Source organism: Gadus morhua, chromosome 19 (assembly GCF_902167405.1).
Source record: "Gadus morhua chromosome 19, gadMor3.0, whole genome shotgun sequence".
NCBI lineage: Eukaryota > Metazoa > Chordata > Actinopteri > Gadiformes > Gadidae > Gadus > Gadus morhua.
In genome coordinates this window covers 19,878,251-19,890,750 of record NC_044066.1, presented here as the reverse complement: position 1 = coordinate 19,890,750, position 12,500 = coordinate 19,878,251, and the positions used below count along the sequence as shown (strand labels likewise).

General features: G+C 42.7%; 1 long non-coding RNA gene across 1 annotated transcript in view; it reads left to right on the top strand.

The window, feature by feature from the left end:
- The window catches only part of LOC115532522 (uncharacterized), a 20,698-nt gene that overhangs the window by 226 nt on the left and 7,972 nt on the right, over nucleotides 1-12,500 (top strand). The window contains exon 2 of the long non-coding RNA XR_003974060.1: nucleotides 10,390-10,621. This is a non-coding gene — a long non-coding RNA (uncharacterized LOC115532522). The remainder of the gene's footprint in view (nucleotides 1-10,389; nucleotides 10,622-12,500) is intronic.

Sequence of the window (12,500 nt, the reverse complement as noted above, 5' to 3'; positions counted from 1 at the left end):
GGATAGTAGAATCTTTAATGCTGGTTCAAAAACAATATGATCGGTTTTGTTGTTGGCTTTAAAACCTGAATTTTTTTTCTTTCCAACAATATAATTCTATGAATGAGAATGTCATTTTTGTCAATATTTAAAAGCATTGTTTAAAAACAGCAATTCAAAAGTTGAATTGCTGTTTTAAAACTATTATTATTATTTATATTTAGTAAAAATATTTCCCCATCCATTTATCTCTCTATTTATCTATTTGTATAAATTAACTTCAAAGGGCTTAATTGGCATGGCAATCATAAATTGACACTTCCAAAGCAGGAAAAAAATAAAATAATGTACAAATAAAATAGGTTATTATGTATGTAAACATTTTACAGTCAATTTATTTAAATACCAGACAATATTTCCATTGAGCTGACAGACACCATGATTGAGTGAGTGAATAATTGTTACCATAAAGTGGGGGTTTCACAGACACAAGCAAACATACAAAAACCCAAACAAAGCCATTTCCCGCCAGTGGTGGCAGTGCTGTTGTTGATGTTCTTCCAGACATCCCTTGCCAGCCTTTTTTATGATCAAATCAGCAGAGAGCACAATGACTGGGCAGGAATCCCCTCACGGGTCTTACTCTCGTGAGAAAAGTTCCCCATTCGGAGTCACCAGACTATTATTTACATCATACCAAAGCCAACCCGCTGCACTTCTCCAAACTGGCATTGCCCGTCACGCAACTCAGAGCACCACTATTCACTCGTGTCATTGTGTGTTTGTTTATGCGTGCCCATATGTTTGAGGAAAAGCGTGTGTGTTTTTGTGTGCATCAATTTGAGAGTGTAGCCTATGTCTGTGTGTGAGTGTGTGTGCATGTATCTGTGCATGTGTGTGTGCATGCATGTGTGTGGGTTCATATACATTTGTGTGTTTGTGTGTGCGTTTGAAAGAATGTATGCGTTGTATGTCTGTGTGTGCATGTGTGTGTTTGCTTGAGAGTGTTAGTCTGTGTGCATGTTTGTGTGAGTTTTTTTCTTTATGCATGTGTGTGAGTGTGCGCTTGTGCTTGAGAGTGAATGTCTGTGTGCGTGTTTGTGTTTGAAAGTGTATTTCTGACTTTGTGCATGTGTGTGTGTTTGCTGTGTGTTTGTGTCTTTGTGCATACATGTGTGTGCGTGCGTGCGTGCGTGCGTGTGTATGTGTGTGCTTGAGAGAATACATGTGTGCGTGTATGCATGTATGTTTGTATGGGTATCTCTGCGTTTGTGTTGAAATGTATCCGTGCGCGCGTGCGCGCGTGTGCGTGTGTGTATGTGTCAGTGTAACAACAGCATGCAGGGCTTCAGAACTTCCAAGCTGATGAGGTACCATCCTCTACCTGCTACAGGTGGAGGATCATCATAGGTTTATTCAGAAGCCTGGGACATGTACACCCGCTAGCTGTTAACGATTAATTCAAATGCCATGCACACGAGTGTATAAAACTGTGAGAGTGTGGGTTTGTTTAGGAGTGTTATTATATGTACATTGGTGTCTGTGTGCCAAATGCCACATATTTGCAGCCGAATTTGAGGAGATGTGCGCCGACCATGGACCTATTAAGGTGCCGACATGTATATTTAGTATTATTTGGTGAAGGGGTGCAAATAGCGGGCAGTGTGCAAATGTAAGCGTTTACCTTCTCTCTACTGCACATGGCACTAGAACATGCACACGACAGCGCAGTTCAATTTGAGAAAACAAGGCTCGTCGATGACTGATGTGGTCATACATCGCTGACAAATAATATGACTCATTGCTGATCTATTTTAATAGAAACACAAAGCTTAAGAAAAGCCCACAGTTCCTTATTGTTTTGTTTCAGTTAAAACAAACCCATTTACAACAAAGGATAAGGAAACAGCAAAGTCATCGTGAATTACTATAAAAGAGAGTTTGCATGTACTGCCATCTTGTGGCTGATATGTGTAAAACAAGCTCAAATAAATCCCAGCTCACTAAGACAATGCATTTAATACTGTGATGCGTGATACGTTTTAAAATGAATTATCGGAATGGGTTAATAAGGCAGTAGCCTCCATGACATGATGAAGGAATCATGTATTAATTGATGGGCATTGATTTAGGTTGACTGTTTATTCATATATTAATTAATTTATTTGCTGGTGCATATTTATGAATTTCCACAAAGATAGAAACAAAAGACAGAGAGAGTGATCCATAAAGATATAAATAAAAATAGAGCCATAGAGACAGATGGGAGAAAGGGAGAGAGACAGTGATCAGACAAAGGAGAGCGAGAAAGGGAGAGAGACAGAGACAGAGACAAAAACAGAGAGAGATTGTGAGCCGGAGTGAAACAAAGGCATATTCAGCATGAAGACGGACGCAGACAGACACATTTAGACTCAGACACAAGGTGGGATGTCTTGGGAGTGCCCTGGCTTTGGAAGATCATAAACATTGTCTGAATCAAGGGCCCCACATCAAAGTTAGCGTGCGTTAACCTTTCCCCAGCATGGCGACATGAATGGGGTGGGGTGGGGGGGGCTGGTCCAGTTAAGTGAGAGGTATAGATGGCGCACACACACACACACACACACACACACACACACACACACACACACACACACACACACACACACACACACACACACACACACACACACACACACACACACACGTATACATAGTCATTGTGGCAACCCGGCACGGTGAGCGAACCACCACCTCCCGAAACAGGACGCAACTTTGATGGGCAAAAGCCAAAAAGGCATGTTTAATCCCAAACTCAAACATAAAGGGGCAATTGCTCTGTCGCTAGTTTAGCCACTTTTTAGAGTTTAACACGGTTTTAAACTCAAGAAGTCACGTGACGATAAGCTCCATTGCTGTGTCATATGTAGGCCTACTTGTGGTTTAACCTGCCGCTGCATTTTACCTTGATCTCAATTGCTGCGTCTTCAGAGAAATTCACATCAGACACTAGAGGGCGTATTATGTGTGTGTTAAAGGGGACCTATTATGCTTTTTCGACTTTTATGACCTAAAAACGTTGTTATAATGATTGATAGTCATATTTAACCATACACAAAAAACGATGTAGATTTTCGGGAAACTCTTCCTCTCATCTGGGCGCTTTCAGCATTCTCTGTCAACGCTCGGTTTCGTCCTTCTCCGCCCCCTCGCCCCCCTCCTGCCAACCCAACTCCGTTGTGATTGGTTACCTTCCTTGAAGCGCGCGCGCATGCAGATTTGACCAGGCATATGGGGGCGCGGCAGGAGTGCCTCTACGTAGATGATTTCCCGGAAATGTGAACAAGTGAATGCAAATGCTGTCTGAGCAGTGGTGTAGTGGCCCCTGGAGAAGTGGGTATACTCTAAATGTTTGCCCTTTTTTTAACGCAGCCCAGAAAAACACCCTTTTTTAGAAACAGTGATATTTGAGAATACTCTTTTTAGTTTACTTACATTGGCACATCATTTCTGCTGCTTGATCTCAGGGAGGAAGGATTATAAAATGACTAAACAAATACTGGCCCACAGACTAGTGAGAGATAACTATTCCTTATTCCTGGAATGACACTTGTTCTCTCACATGGCAAATCAGTAATTTATTTTGTAAACAGTGTCTTTGAACAGCTGATTCACAACACATAGAGTGTGCCACTATTTTGAAATTAACATGACTTGATCAGGAGCAGTTTGTAGGTATTACTGGTCACACAGGCAGCCAGCATGAATGTAAAATATAGATGAGGCAAACATGGTGTTTCAGTAACTTTTTGAACATTTATTTAAATAACATACTACTTTTGACAATGCATCCTTATTCATATTTCACCTTAGATTAAACATTAGATTATTTCTCTTCCACAACAATCATCTCGTTAGATATGTATAATATCAATATAAATATCATATGATGATTGAACATCATCGTTCAAATTATTCAACAAAACAATATGTAACAAAACAACAATATTTAGTTTACAAAGAAAAAATAAAAATTGCATTTACAACACATCGATATGCTCTCTGAGCCCAGTACTGGGTTTCTAACCATGATCATACTACAGTAAATTCCAGACAGACTTGCTTTCTGCAGGAGTTTTCACACTGCACTGTCTAGAACGCACAGAAGAGGCAGCACGATGGCTCTTCAACCAGGTCTCAAACAGCCTCCTCTCCGACGGGGGCGGGGGGCAGAGCGGGCGTCGACGGTAACTGTACCGGTGTACGATCGCTAACATTAACTGCTGAGCTGCTGGCTGATATTGGTTCGCTTCATTTTACCAGATTATTATAGAAAATCATTGAAAGTAAACTTGTAAAAGTAAATTTGTCTTTCGCGAAAAATTACTTCGGCATGACCCGCCTTTCTCTCCCTCCGATTGGCTCATTCGTCGTCATGCCTACAGTTAACCAATCTAATCAGTAAAGGCAGCGAGTATTAGCCAATAAGTGGCAGAGTAGCGTGGGTCATGGCTTCACCGGGGAAAAGTGCGCGATTTCGCTTGCAGATACTACTGAATGGTGCGCATCTGGGGGGGTTTAGAAGTGGGTATACGCAATGCTGACTGAAAAATAAGTGGGTATACGCCGTATACCCGCGTATACCCTGGACTACACCACTGTGTCTGAGTGTTTAGCGCTCTGCACAGCCACCCCAGACTGTCAGCAGGGAATACGTTGAAATGCATGTACGTCCTTATTTGACACTTAAGTATGGTTAAACATGACTATCAATCATTATAACAACGTTTATAGGTCATAAAAGTCGAAAAAGCATAATAGGTCCCCTTCATACCTCTGTCTGGTTTCAGCGTTGTTATGGATGTTACGCAATAAATCCTCTAGAGGGCAGTGACTGTCGTTTCACAAATGACCGGCATCGACAATCGCAACCATGACATCTGTAGAGATGATTTTGCTTTGTGTCATCAGAAATCGGCAAAAAAAAAGTGCAAAAGGTGTGCGGTGGCATGTGACACCCCTCACCAACCAAACCTTAGATTATCTCCTCAAAATGTTGTTAAATGACCAGTTACAACTCATTGCCAAAGCAGGGGAACAATAAAATTAAAAGGTCAGGTATATAGTATAATATAAGTATAAAATGTTAAATCTAATATATATACATATCAGATATTATACTACTCTATCTATTTTCGCGAATGGTCTGACTTTTGACTCTATACTGCCACCTCGATTTCCGGTGGTATTGCTCCGTTTCTCCCGGAGTACTCCGGATTCGTAAACTCAGAGGCGACGGACCCATTGACGGACGAAACACCTCCGGGACCGGACGAAATGGTCCGTATCCGTATTTACCGTAGGGTGTGAATGGGCCGCCGGATGAAACAAGGCTCCATCATAACCGACACACACACACACACACACACACACAGAATTCGTTTTATGAATTATTATTAATAGGTATGATGCATTTACACTTATTACACCAGGTAGGCCTTCATTACAATACAGACTACAATATAGGAGTTGCTTAAAGTGCCCAACTAAAACTCGATTATTTGTATGTAAAAGAATAAATGAACGCACAGAGGATCGTACCGTTCAACGAAAAATAAAAAGGTCAATGCTTAAAGGGACACTGTAATATTTTAAGCAATTTATTACCTCAAATCGACGTATTCATAAATAAGTCCTCATTGGTGTAAAATGATCTCTGCCAAAAATCTCACTTATCCTCCTGAGCGAAGAATAATTAATATGTGGTTACATAGGATGGGTAAGCTTCATGAAGGCTTCCAAGTTCTTCCGGTCTATGAACTGCTGAGAGGGACAAAAAGCACTACGTGGTACAGGAAATGCAAAACGATTTTCACTCTAAGCCAGCGTGAATGATGACTGAAATAATTCACTAACTTGCTCGAGGAGTAATTACTCATACATCATTAGCTGACACTAATGATCCAATGCAGTTTGACATTTGTTTGAAATAACGAACCTCATCATCACTCGAATGACTCGATGAGGTATTATTGGATGTCATGACACAACTTCTTGGCACATACTGCCCACCATAGTTTTTGAACAAGCGAGCACTATTAGTTTGAATGCAATATACAATTGTACCACTAATTACTTGCATAGGCCCATTAGTTCGTCTTCAATTAATTAAGTAATCACGTTTGTATACACACCAAGAGAAAACAATGACAAGTAATTGATTGACGTAGGTGAGGGCAGATTCCAGACCCAGATTTCCACAAAAAGTAGCCTAGACTATTTCATAATACATGTCAACATTATTAGCGTTTTTATTTATTATAGTTTGATTATATTAAAGTTCACTTTACATTCCCATTAAGTTTTTGTTGGTAATTATAGCACAAATGCATCCACCATGAAGTTAAGACTGCATGTGGTCTGGGGTATACTAGAAATCAGAGTACTTACTACTTATTTCCAAGCAGTTTAAACCGAGTCAGCTAGGAATCAGCTGACCCTGTACGAGTCGTTACACAGTAATCACGTTCAACCTCGTGCGCAGCTGCGTGTTAAACTCCGAAACCTCCGTTTTAAAGGAGTACGTTTTTAAAGCGCAGCAATGCTAACTGACAGAGCAATTGGCCCAAAGTCTCTTGCTGAAAAAACACAAAAGAACGTAAAAACCTGGGAGGAATCAACGGTCCCCTCCTTCGTAGGTGGAATCCCCGTCACCCACGAGGACCGGTCTCTCCGTACAGGAGCTCCAGGGCTGGGAGAGCCCCGAATGAGTTGAGAAGCAGGCTATTGAAGCCAGCCTGCTTCTCCACCTGTTCCTCAGGTGTTCTGCATCTCCTTAATTGGCCCGGGCCGGGTTGCCACATCATACACACACACACGCACACGCACACACAGACACATATCACAAATATACACAAACAAGTATACACAGTCACAGACAACACACACATCACAAACATACACAAACAAGTAGACACAGACACAGACACAGTTACACAGTTACACACACACACACACACGCATACACACATTATTCTGTATGGCTGTTTGGTGGCGAGTGTGTTTGGACGCCCCCCGCTGGTGGTGGGCTAACGGGATCCCACCTCATTACTCTGACCCACTGAGGCGACTACGGGACCCTGCGAGGGACAACTTGGGGGGGGGGGGGGTGGCACTGGGGGGGAACTAAGCAGCTCAAAGCTAATGCTGGGATACATGAAAGAGACAAAGATTACCGTGGATGAGGTTAGAGAGAGAGAGAGAGAGAGAGAGAGAGAGAGAGAGAGAGAGAGAGAGAGAGAGAGAGAGACAGAGAAACAGAGAGCGAGAGAGAGAATGAGAGAGAGAGAGAGAGAGAGAGAGAGAGAGAGAGAGAGAGAGAGAGAGAGAAAGAAACAGAGAGAGAGAGAGAAACAGAGAGCGAGAGAGAGAATGAGAGAGAGAGAGAGAGAGAGAGAGAGAGAGAGAGAGAGAGAGAGAGAGAGAGAGAGAGAGAGAGAGAGGAAGGAGGAAAGAGAGAGAGAGAGAGATTAAGGAAATTTAAAGGCTTTATTGTCCGCCTCGTTGTTTGAAAAAGGATGACCGAGATGTTGAGAGGATCTCAAGTGGTGATGAATGGAGAGGGGTTTGACCACGGCCAAGGCAGTTAATGTCTTAAGTTGGTGTGTTTGTGTGTGTGTGTGTGTGGGTGTGGGTGTGTGTTTGTGTGTGTGTGTGTGTGAATGAGAAAGACTGCTTATTCTTCTGCATGTTTTTGTGCCTGAGAGTTCTGTAAATCTGTGTGACTGACTGCCCTTCTGTTCTGTGAGTGTACTGTACGTGTGTGTGTGTGTTTGTGTGTGTGTCTGTTTGTGTTTTGGTCTTTGTGTGTGTGTGTGTGTGTGTGTGTGTGTGTCTGTTTGTGTGTTGGTCTTTGTATGTGTGTTTGTGTGTGTGTGTTTGTGTGGTGTTTGTGTGTGTGTCTGTATGTTAGTGTGTTTGTTTGTGTGTGTGTTTTTGTTGTGTTTGTGTGTGTGTGTCTTAGATAGTGGCTGTTTTCTCAGAGCTTTAGCAAAGTAAAAAAAATACTCACACACAGTAGCTCTTTCCACCCTCTTGGGTGGAACAACCACTGCTGGGTGATGAATATCACGTCCCTACGCTTACGATTATCTTGTCGATGGCGGGAAAGTCGCCATCGACAGCCAGTTCTTAATACCCAAAGTGCCTGGGCTTCAATCAGCAGGCTATAAATTGACTCTTCCCACTGTCAACCAGGGGACCGACGAGTGATGTCATACACCATGTGACCACCACCACCCACTGCTTTTTAGACGTGGTGTTGTCGTGATGAATCAAAGGCCATTTCACCCATTTTTGGAGGAGAAAAGTAAAACACAGCAAGAATAACAATAATCGAAATGTTTTGTCATTAGGATTACGCTTTTATCCAAAGTTGTTTCTCAGGTTCCTTTATTGAGTGGATAAGGATTTGGCGTCCTACTCTAGATTGACTTCAGGTAGACTGAGGACATCTGGTTTTGATTTGAACCCTTTCGGGCCGGGGGGGGGGGGGGGGGGGGGGGGGGTGGTGTGGTTATGGTCATGTGACTAGATTGGCCATCGTTCATAAGCCCACTGTTTGGGTTTTAGTGTATTTTATGTACTGCACTTTGGGTGTCCTTCCTGTTCCTAATGCAATTTTATTTTTTTTGTTGCTGTGTTTTATGTGTTGTATTCTAAAAATGTGTTCTGGCCATAAAGACCTTACTGTTTCCTCTTCCAATCATCTCTCTCTCTCTCTCTCTCTCTCTCTCTCTCTCTCTCTCTCTCTCTCTCTCTCTCTGTGTATATTGTTGGGATTTGGAGGAGACCGTAAGGAAGTGCATGGATAGGCGAGTTGATTAGTTGGGGTCGTTAGAGAGAAAAGAAGTGTGGCATTTTGAAAAAACACAAAGCGTCCCTTTCGTGTGTTATTGCCTGTCCATATCGGCGGAAGAAAGAGATGCCTTGCCCATGGGTCTAACAGAGGAACCCACAAACCACAGACAAAGAGTGTGGCCAAAACCTCTTCACCAACCGTAAATTGTTGTTGGGAATGGCAGGGCGATAATGAGGGTATTTTTAAAGGAATTCAATGTACGTCAGCAAAACACAGTTCTCTCTATTTATAAAAACCTGTTGTTTTTCCTAATGTTTTACATTAGGCCTAAAATCCTCTATATCGACTCCTGTCACTAAAGATTCAGGAGTCTCCTAGTTAATAGCTTCTGTGATACAGTTTGTTTGATATTTGCAAAAAATCATGCAAAAATAATGAATGGAAAATATATAAATCATAAATACAATGCTTCCCCCCGTAGGAACTACTGTAGTATTGCTAGGGGTTCACAAATAGAGTTATATTCACAATCTCCATTTCTATTTAAAGTGGTTAGCTTGTGGGCAGAATTGAGCCAACAAGCCAGTTGACCTTTTTGTCAATCTATCAAGCCATTCATTGTGCGACTTAAAACCTCCTTTGATCAAAAGCATCATGCCCGTTGTTTGGCTAATCACACCGTTCTTTTTCCATGATGCAGCATTTGTCTAAAGTTTGATCCAGTTCATGGGAAATTCAAATGAAAAGTTAAATGAGGTTAAGGAAATGGGAATGAAATCAATCAAGACGGGGGTGAATCACAAAGACCAGCTGGATGGACATACAACCGATAACTGACCATTTAGTTATCGTGTATTGTAATTTGGGTTAATGCTAACTTCATTAGCCATTATCATTGAGATTTGTAATGCAGGCAGACTGGGGTCTCCGTCGTAATCTGTAAACTGTCTACCATTGATGTACACGTAGATTGTTCGTAACAAAGACATTAAAATAGCCTCATCATGGATTTATGACTTATTACAATAATTTGGCGGAAACAAGGTAACTGGATGCTTAACCTTGTGCTAATGTTTTTTTTGATATGGGAATCAGGTCCCAAAGCTAACGCTACAATAATTTGTTTTCCTAAAACCGTTTCATTTTGTTGGTAGACTACTCTGTATGCACACAACACAGATGCTATGTCTATGTTTGTCTTCAATATAATCAAATGCAGTAAAAGTTTAACTGTTTCATACTTGGTTTGGCAATAGCCAATTAGCTGGCTTCTGTGACGATCAAATTAGAACTGCTATGACTGAAATTGTCATTTGTCATGGCTCTCAAAAGTGGAATAAAAGAGTTGTGTTTTGAATCAAAAGTCCAGCATCAACAGTCAACAAGTATATTTTAAATCAAACATTCAAAACTAAACTCCGTGGCAATTTTTTCGGTTATGATTTAGGGTGAATGCTAATGTTAGCGCCGCGGAAGGTCAGGGTGTACCGACAACGAGTCGCCACGGGGTTCCAGTTAGGATTGATCTTTCAGATTGTGACTCTGACCTCTCACGGTTAAACCCTTAGGAGCCCCGGGCCGACCTCAACCAACATGTACCAGCCCTACGTGAACATGCCCACGCGATGGAGGACCGGTCAGGGGGACGAGCAGCAGACCGCCTGGGGGGGAGCCATAGGGGACCCCTACAGCCTCCAACCCTCCCGACCCGACCCTCTGCCCCGCCCTCCCTACCCTCTCATCGGGCCCTACGGTCGAAGGCAGCCCCCTCTCTGGAGCACGTTGGCTAACACGTGGAAGGTAGGTGGCTAACTGTTGCTAAACACAGCACTCTTGCATAGGCTTCGTACACAGGGGAAGGTGAAAGCACAGGTGTACGTTGAGTGTAGGTAGGAACATGATACTGGGATGATCGATGCAAACAAAAGCATATTGATTCGTCACCAAGGTGTTCTCGTATGGGAATCACAGTTTTCAGTCATAGCACTGATTGTGGGTCTGCTACTTTGATGTACCAGGGCGAAGGTAGTAGACTGAACTAGTGGACTAGTGGGGATCAAACCGGAGCTGTCCAAGCAAGAATAAATACCTTTATCAACAACTACAAAATAAAAGTACAAAAGCAATGAACAGCTGCATCTGAGCAATAAACATATTTATCGACATTGCTTAAAAAAGATGTCATGAAATGAAATCATAAAAAATATATACACCAGTCAGACTGGAAGGTAACGATAACTGTCCCTATTTACTCATATATTACACATTTTTATACTAAGTTTGCATTCATTTTATATTTTGATGTAGGGATGTCCTCTTGAGCTTAGGTTAAATTGCTGTGCACGTGACAGTTCTTATATTTATATTATTTCCCCTTTGGCGCAATCATATTGTAGTTATCAGGCTTCTGATCTAATTCAGGGAGTATCGCATTTAAACAAAAATAAAACTATAAATGTATCTTCCATCTGCCACGGCCATAGTCATAACACGCTCCGTGCGGATGTAATCTAAACCACCCTTTCTCAATGGTTCTTCAAGGGTCATTTGCATCAGGACTAATCCAGATACATTCTCTCGTTGTATAACAATTATCCATAGCTTAATAAATATATTACATCTATACAACCTAACAGCACCCTCAGTCTAAGTGTCTCTCCCACTCCAATGATGCCCACGTCTCCGGACAGCAGGGGCGCAATCACTCATCGATTGTTACGTTAAACCAATGTTGACATTGCCCTGATTGCAGCACTCGGCCGTGCTCACTCATTCATCAGCCGCTCATGAATATTCAAAAGAAAACGGGCAGGCGCGTCATCAAAGCCCATCCACGTCCTCTGCATTTACGTCTGCTCAGCGGGACGTCTTGTAAAAACTACAACGCCCCTAATGCACAGAGGGTGTGAAGCCGATGATGGACCCTTAGCCTGGTCTACCTGTGGTGATGACCCACGTGAACCAAGCTAGGGTCAGCTGGTGCCGTTTCCTCTTTAGTCCGAAGGTTTGCTCGTAAATAGGTTCACCATAACCTCTGCTGTTGAACACTATTCACCTTTTCACAATATACATTTACATCTACATTTAGGGGATTTGCTGACGCTTTTATCCAAAGTGACTTACGCATCGTGCCCACTGCACCGTGAGTCAAAGGACTCAGAAGGCGTGGCTGACGGATGGGGGAGCTTTCCAGGGTTGTCAGAGCAGTGGGCACGAGGCGTAAGGCCCACTGCATCCGACGTCCTTTGACGGACGGTGCAGTGGGCACGAGGCGAACCATGCATTCACACGTTCACACCGACGGGCGACAGCCAGCTCTTCGGGAGCACTTAGGGTGAGGTGTCTTGCTCAGGGACGCATCAATACTTCAAAGAAAGAGCTGGGGATCAAACTAGCACCCTAGCGACTGATGGTGAATTAATTTAGGACACGTTTTATAATTGGCAGGTAGGGGGGATTGGTATCAAAGATGCCCACAGGTAGACTGTGAACACAGGGGATCGAACCCAGTAGCTTTCTGTCGGGATACACAGGCTGTTCTGCCCCCTATAGTACATCTTACCTTATCTTATATGCTATTGCAAGTGTTGTTGCTGAAGTGCAGTTCACAGAGACTGAAGCCCGAAGGTGGAATACAATATAAGAGTCGGGTGTTTACCAGCCTCTGCTTTGGTGTAAA